This window comes from Procambarus clarkii, chromosome 76 (genome assembly GCF_040958095.1).
Source record: "Procambarus clarkii isolate CNS0578487 chromosome 76, FALCON_Pclarkii_2.0, whole genome shotgun sequence".
Classification (NCBI taxonomy): Eukaryota; Metazoa; Arthropoda; class Malacostraca; order Decapoda; family Cambaridae; genus Procambarus; species Procambarus clarkii.
The window spans coordinates 4,869,554-4,877,714 of record NC_091225.1 but is presented as its reverse complement, the minus strand read 5'-3'; positions in this window follow the sequence as shown (position 1 = coordinate 4,877,714).

Here is an 8,161-nt window from a genome sequence, read left to right as displayed (position 1 = left end):
AACTCTGCATCCACTGTCAGGTGCCTGAAACAATCAAACACTATATGCACTGTTTATGACATCATAGTACCAGAGTAAATATTAAAGAAGTATTTATCGCACTTAAAATACCCTTTACCATCAAGCATATATTAGGAGGAGGTAACCTCTCGTTACAGAAAAATATCAATTAGACAAAGCACTGGATAAATATCTCCAGTCGACCAACAAATTGGGTCCCATTTGACCCGTGGCACATTATATCTGGCACCACCAGCAGCCAAACACAGAAAACAATTGCCTCGCCACAGAGCAATGTCAGCTGACGCCATAAACACAATATCTCGTCCTATAGTGCAGCTTGTCTCCCTCTAACCACACACTTCTGTTTTAGTCGCCGTCCTCAATCTACAGCACAACGCAACAATACTTTGACACTAATCATTCTCAATATAAACGCATCTCCCAACATTTGTACTGTGTGCAGATCATCGAGAGAATAAACCCTTCATGCAAACTGCACCTAATATCAAGAAAAAAGAAGAAGACCTGTACATATACCTCGCATCACCCACACCCAAATACAGAAAACAATAAACAAATTCGCAAGAGCCGTGACGAGGGTTGCCACAACCCTCGTCACGCCTTGTTTATATTTTCATTTGATGCATCCACGGTATTGTGATAATGTTTGTGTACAGAAAACAATGCCTCGCTTCAGTACCAACGATCAACTGATGCCATAAACACAACTTCCCGCCCTAGTGCGTTAAATCTCTTCCCTTCTTGCAAACTGTACTTTCCATTATGGAAGGAAGAAGTCTTTCTCTAACACATGCATCTGTTTCATAATTCACCGTGTCGCCGCTCCTGTATCTACAGCATAAGATAAGAACAAAACTCTTCAAACTTGCCATTCCAACAGTGATTACTCCACAGTGACGCGTCTCCCAACATATTTACTCGTGCAGTCATCGAAATGATAAACCATCAAGTTGTCCCCATTCTACATTTCACTCTTCGACAGTAAAAGCCAGACAGTCACCTAGACAGATGTCTGGATACCTTCCACCCGGTCACTCACCTCAGCCCTGTGACCCCCACCAGGTGTGACTCACTGGTGAGCTGTTATGGCCTCTAACTATTTATTACGTCGTTGGCTTCTCGTCAGCCAATCACTTGACTATCAGATTGTGACGTCCCAAGCAGGAGTATATATAGCTCTGCTGGTGCAACAACATACGGGCTCACCATAGCCCGTGCTACATGGACATTTCGTTCTGAGTAGCTAATCTGAAACAACAACAACAAACAGCCTACAGCAGACAGACTCCTCTGGTGCTCCTGGGATCTGCACTTCACGTATATCACTCACTGTGATCCCTGCTCCGACGCATGACGGTGGTCGTGTGGACTTTGTACATAGTAATTTAGTCACCATTATTTCTTTTAAAGTAGAGTTTTATTATTTTTATTATTTATGAGGTTTTTTTTGTTACATTGTTACCAACAAGTAATGTTTCAGGAAATATTATTTATGTTTTTTAATGATTAAGGTTACAGTAATTTATTTTAATTTGTCCAATGTTTATTGTTTAATCTTGCAACTTTCACACCGCGAAGGTAGCGCAGCATTTTTTTTTTTAAATGTGAGTGAGAGCATTTTCCCCACCCCAGTAATATATGCCGATACTGACTCACGTCACAAGCGAGCTTCACTGATACCGAGCTGGTATCAGCTCCCCTGGGGCCAAGCATCTCAGTCGCTATGGGAACAAATGTGTTTTGACCTTGCAAATGCCTGTATTTGACTGACTTTGATATTTCTCTGTGGTTGGCTGCCCCACGTGCTTGAGCAGTACCGAAGTGTATGTAGGTTTCAGCCAGGGAGGCTACGCATGTGTAGTTGCACACCAGCTGGTTGCCTTTCTTCCAGGATATATTGTGATGCCATCGCGGCGAAGTGCGGGGTCATTTGTGTTTTGGGTCCTCTAGGATGTGAGGTTCTCTCTCCACTGGGCACTTAGCTGAGGCAAGGCTCCTCTTAATGATGTCATTAACCTCGTTGTGTCTTGCATGTCATCCCATGAAACTTTCTGCCGTGGCAACCACATTTAGTCCATATTGGTCTGCTTCCATCCTTTGCAAATACTATTGTATTCAGTGTGAATTTGGGCGCCAAGGCAGTGGGCCACTGTTACTCAAAGGGATTCTGGATTTAGGACGCATGCCTGTTGTCAACTTGGGTACTGCCATAAGAAAGTCCATTGCAAAAGGGGCAGGCACACTGCTCTGCTGCAGCTTACTTCTTATCTGATGTTGCAGTGTTGACCATGGTATCAGTTAGTTTTTCACTAGTAGGGGTGGTCCCATCTGGACTGTTTGTGTTTTTTGTTGAATGTAAGATAGGTGCTAAGGTTACAAGAGCAACCCACTGATTTGAAAATTCATTGAAAGCAGGATTGTGTATACCTGCTTTCCAGAGTAATCTGCGTTTGCCAGCATATAATGGTTGTGTTCAGGTAGGATATCTCCTACGAAATCATACGATGCCTGGGAGGATTGAAAGGCTGGTAGAGCAATCAGGGAGGCTGTGCAGACACCAAGGCCATTGAATCTTACATAGGGGTTGCTTGATCCCATTGAGAGTCGTCCAGCAGAAGGTTCAGGACTTTCTCCAGGATGAACCTCAGTAGGGTGTCATACACATTTAATTTAGTGCTCTTGTAGGATGGAGAACACCTCAGAAAGTAAGTCAACTTAAGGAGAGATAGACATCTTGTGAGGAGAAAGAAAGCATCATGGGCAACAATCTTGTCACTTTTGTCCAGCATTCTCATTAGGTCAGTAATTTTTGCCTCCAGGACCTCCTCGGTTGCTTGCAGGCCAATGGGGACACCCAGGAGGGTGCAGTCAGATGGCTCGACAACGAGAATATCTGGAAGAACAGTTTTTATTTTTCCAGTATTTACATATATTTGATTTAAAATAATAATATTTTATTATAATTTTTTATTATGTCTGGTTGAGGAGGAGACTATGTCACATTTGGATGCATTGAGAATGAGGCCCCAAGGTTGCTCCTTGCACCTGGATTTTCCTTATATCTTCCAAAACGGTATCTGGGGTGCTGGTTAGAGAGCCGTCATCCAGGCACCAGATGTTTAGATCGCTTGTCAGACTATCAGTGACCCCTTTGATAGCTAAGCAGAAATGGAGTGGGCTATGGAATCACCCAGTTGGACTCCTTCTTAGGAGTATATTTCATGCTCCCCAAAAAGAAGCTTAGAGTCTCTACTGTACGATCGGATGAATGGGTACAGGGGAAGCCTAAGGTTGGAATCTTCAAGCATGGGCATGTGAAGACACATGCCTTCACATACCCACTTGGGGACTGTCTGCCCCAATGATCTCAATATATAGGCAAGACAACGTCTCTCTCTCTCCTCTCTTCTCTCTCTCTCTCTCTCTCTCTTCTCTCTCTCTCTCTCTCTCTCTCTCTCTCTCTCTCTCTCTATCTCTCTCTCTCTCTCTCTCTCTCTCTCTCTCTCTCTCTCTCTCTCTCTCTCTCTCTCTCTCTCCCTCTCTCTCTCTCTCTCTCTCTCTCTCTCTCTGTCTCTCTCTCTCTCTCTCTCCTCTCTCTCTCTCTCTCTCTCTCTCCTCTCTCTCTCTCTCTCTCTCTCTCTCTCTCTCTCTCTCTCTCTCTCTCTCTCTCTCTCTCTCTTTCTCTCTCTCTCTCTCTCCCCTCTCTCTCTCTCTCCTCTCTCTCTCTCTCTCTCTCTCTCTCTCTCTCTCCTCTCTCTCTCTCTCTCTCTCTCTCTCCTCTCTCTCTCTCTCTCTCTCCCCTCTCCCTCTCTCTCTCTCTCTCTCTCTCTCTCTCTCTCTCTCTCTCTCTCTCTCTCTCTCTCTCCCTCTCCCTCTCCCTCTCCCTCTCTCTCTCTCTCTCTCTCTCTCTCTCTCTCTCTCTCTCTCTCTCTCTCTCTCTCTCTCCCTCTCCCTCTCCCTCTCCCTCTCTCTCTCCTCTCTCTCTCTCTCTCTCTCTCTCTCTCTCTCTCTCTCTTCCTCTCTCTCTAAGCGATTAACAATTCATAAGCAATAGGGGCTCCATCAAGGAGCATATAATCTCCTCACACAACCAGACTCTCACCAGAGAAATCGTAGCCTTTAAAGAGGTGGAAATTATGGGGTATTTAAACCCCCCAGACACTTCTAGGGTTCTGGAGGGTTCAAGTCTCCTGGCGGGTGGGTGTGTCCAAAGTTATTAACTTCAAACTTGTAGTTTAGGCAAGTTAGTGCATTAAGCATGGACACCCTGTTCTCACATATAACTGGGTTTGATAGAAAACGTGAGTGACCTCTGACTATCTCTAGTGGTCTTAGGAGGTTGGAAGTTACTGGGAGATTTAAATACCCCAGAATTTCCAACTCTTTCAAGACTCTGAGTGTGGTGTAGCTCGTTTAATGTGTACCTGCTATGCCAGTACTGTGAAACATCTATGCTGGCGAGGGTTCAAGTCTCCTGGTTGGTGTGTGTTTCTAAAGTTATTAACTTCAAACTTGTGGCTCAGGCCAGATAGTGCATTAAGCATGGACACTGTGTTCTTCCATGTAACAGGGCTTGATGGAAAACGTGAGTGACCTCTCACTAGCTCCAGTGGTCTTGGGAGGTTGGAAGTATCTGGGGGGGTGGGGGGGGTTGAATATCCCAGAATATCCACCTTTTAAGGCTCTGAGTGTGGTGTAGTTGGTTTAGTGCATACCTGCTTTGCCAGTGTTGTGAAGTATCAGTGCTGGCGAGGGTTCAAATCTGGTGGGTGTGTCGAAAGTTATATATATATATATATATATTTATATATATATATATATATATATATATATAATATATTATATATATATATATATATATATATATATATATATATATATATTGTGACGGTAACGCGTTGGTGTTCGGCTGTTCAAAGCTAGGGGTATGGCCTCGTCACATAGAATAAAAAAAAAAAGTCAGATGGCTCGACAACGAGAATATCTGGAAGAACAGTTTTTATTTTTCCAGTATTTACATATATTTGATTTAAAATAATAATATTTTATTATAATTTTTTATTATGTCTGGTTGAGGAGGAGACTATGTCACATTTGGATGCATTGAGAATGAGGCCCCAAGGTTGCTCCTTGCACCTGGATTTTCCTTATATCTTCCAAAACGGTATCTGGGGTGCTGGTTAGAGAGCCGTCATCCAGGCACCAGATGTTTAGATCGCTTGTCAGACTATCAGTGACCCCTTTGATAGCTAAGCAGAAATGGAGTGGGCTATGGAATCACCCAGTTGGACTCCTTCTTAGGAGTATATTTCATGCTCCCCAAAAAGAAGCTTAGAGTCTCTACTGTAGCACGATCGGATGAATGGGTACAGGGGAAGCCTCAGGTTGGAATCTTCAAGCATGGGCATGTGAAGACACATGCCTTCACATACCACTTGGGGACTGTCTGCCCCAATGATCTCAATATATAGGCAAGACAACGTCTCTCTCTCTCTCTCTCTTCTCTCTCTCTCTCTCTCTCTCTTCTCTCTCTCTCTCTCTCTCTTCTCTCTTTCTCTCTCTTCTCTCTCTCTCTCTCTCTCTCTCTCTCTCTCTCTCTCTCTTCTCTCTCTCTCTCCTCTCTCTCTCTCTCTCTCTCTCTCTCTAAGCGATTAACAATTCATAAGCAATAGGGGCTCCATCAAGGAGCATATAATCTCCTCACACAACCAGACTCTCACCAGAGAAATCGTAGCCTTTAAAGAGGTGGAAATTATGGGGTATTTAAACCCCCCAGACACTTCTAGGGTTCTGGAGGGTTCAAGTCTCCTGGCGGGTGGGTGTGTCCAAAGTTATTAACTTCAAACTTGTAGTTTAGGCAAGTTAGTGCATTAAGCATGGACACCCTGTTCTCACATATAACTGGGTTTGATAGAAAACGTGAGTGACCTCTGACTATCTCTAGTGGTCTTAGGAGGTTGGAAGTAACTGGGAGATTTAAATACCCCAGAATTTCCAAATCTTTCAAGACTCTGAGTGTGGTGTAGCTCGTTTAGTGTGTACCTGCTATGCCAGTACTGTGAAACATCTATGCTGGCGAGGGTTCAAGTCTCCTGGTTGGTGTGTGTTTCTAAAGTTATTAACTTCAAACTTGTGGCTCAGGCCAGATAGTGCATTAAGCATGGACACTGTGTTCTTCCATGTAACAGGGCTTGATGGAAAACGTGAGTGACCTCTCACTAGCTCCAGTGGTCTTGGGAGGTTGGAAGTATCTGGGGGGGTGGGGGGGGGTTGAATATCCCAGAATATCCACCTCTTTTAAGGCTCTGAGTGTGGTGTAGTTGGTTTAGTGCATACCTGCTATGCCAGTGATGTGAAGTATCAGTGCTGGCGAGGGTTCAAATCTGGTGGGTGTGTCGAAAGTTATATATATATATATATAACTGAAAACTCACACCCCAGAAGTGACTCGAACCCATACTCCCAGAAGCAACGCAACTGGTATGTACAAGACGCCTTAATCCACTTGACCATCACGACCGGACATAATGAGGTGATAGCCTAAGCTATTTGAACCACCCCACCGCCGGCACTCGGATAGTAATCTTGGGCATAGCATTTTACCAAATCACCTCATTCTTTGGGGCACACGTGAGGAACACAAATGCGAACAAGCCTGAATGGTCCCCAGGACAATATGCAACTGAAAACTCACACCCCAGAAGTGACTCGAACCCATACTCCCAGAAGCAACGCAACTGGTATGTACAAGACGCCTTAATCCACTTGACCATCACGACCGGACATAATGAGGTGATAGCCTAAGCTATTTGAACCACCCCACCGCCGGCACTCGGATAGTAATCTTGGGCATAGCATTTTACCAAATCACCTCATTCTTTGGGGTACACGTGAGGAACACAAATGCGAACAAGCCTGAATGGTCCCCAGGACAATATGCAACTGAAAACTCACACCCAGAAGTGACTCGAACCCATACTCCCAGAAGCAACGCAACTGGTATGTACAAGACGCCTTAATCCACTTGACCATCACGACCGGACATAATGAGGTGATAGCCTAAGCTATTTGAACCACCCCACCGCCAGCACTCGGATAGTAATCTTGGGCATAGCATTTAACCAAATCACCTCATTCTTTGGGGCACACGTGAGGAACACAAATGCGAACAAGCCTGAATGGTCCCCAGGACAATATGCAACTGAAAACTCACACCCCAGAAGTGACTCGAACCCATACTCCCAGAAGCAACGCAACTGGTATGTACAAGACGCCTTAATCCACTTGACCATCACGACCGGACATAATGAGGTGATAGCCTAAGCTATTTGAACCACCCCACCGCCGGCACTCGGATAGTAATCTTGGGCATAGCATTTTACCAAATCACCTCATTCTTTGGGGCACACGTGAGGAACACAAATGCGAACAAGCCTGAATGGTCCCCAGGACAATATGCAACTGAAAACTCACACCCCAGAAGTGACTCGAACCCATACTCCCAGAAGCAACGCAACTGGTATGTACAAGACGCCTTAATCCACTTGACCATGATTACTATGCCCAAGATTACTATCCGAGTGCCGGCGGTGGGGTGGTTCAAATAGCTTAGGCTATCACCTCATTATGTCCGGTCGTGATGGTCAAGTGGATTAAGGCGTCTTGTACATACCAGTTGCGTTGCTTCTGGGAGTATGGGTTCGAGTCACTTCTGGGGTGTGAGTTTTCAGTTGCATATTGTCCTGGGGACCATTCAGGCTTGTTCGCATTTGTGTTCCTCACGTGTGCCCAAAGAATGAGGTGATTTGGTAAAATGCTATGCCCAAGATTACTATCCGAGTGCCGGCGGTGGGGTGGTTCAAATAGCTTAGGCTATCACCTCATTATGTCGGTCGTGATGGTCAAGTGGATTAAGGCGTCTTGTACATACCAGTTGCGTTGCTTCTGGGAGTATGGGTTCGAGTCACTTCTGGGGTGTGAGTTTTCAGTTCCATATTGTCCTGGGGACCATTCAGGCTTGTTCGCATTTGTGTTCCTCACGTGTGCCCCAAAGAATGAGGTGATTTGGTAAAATGCTATGCCCAAGATTACTATCCGAGTGCCGGCGGTGGGGTGGTTCAAATAGCTTAGGCTATCA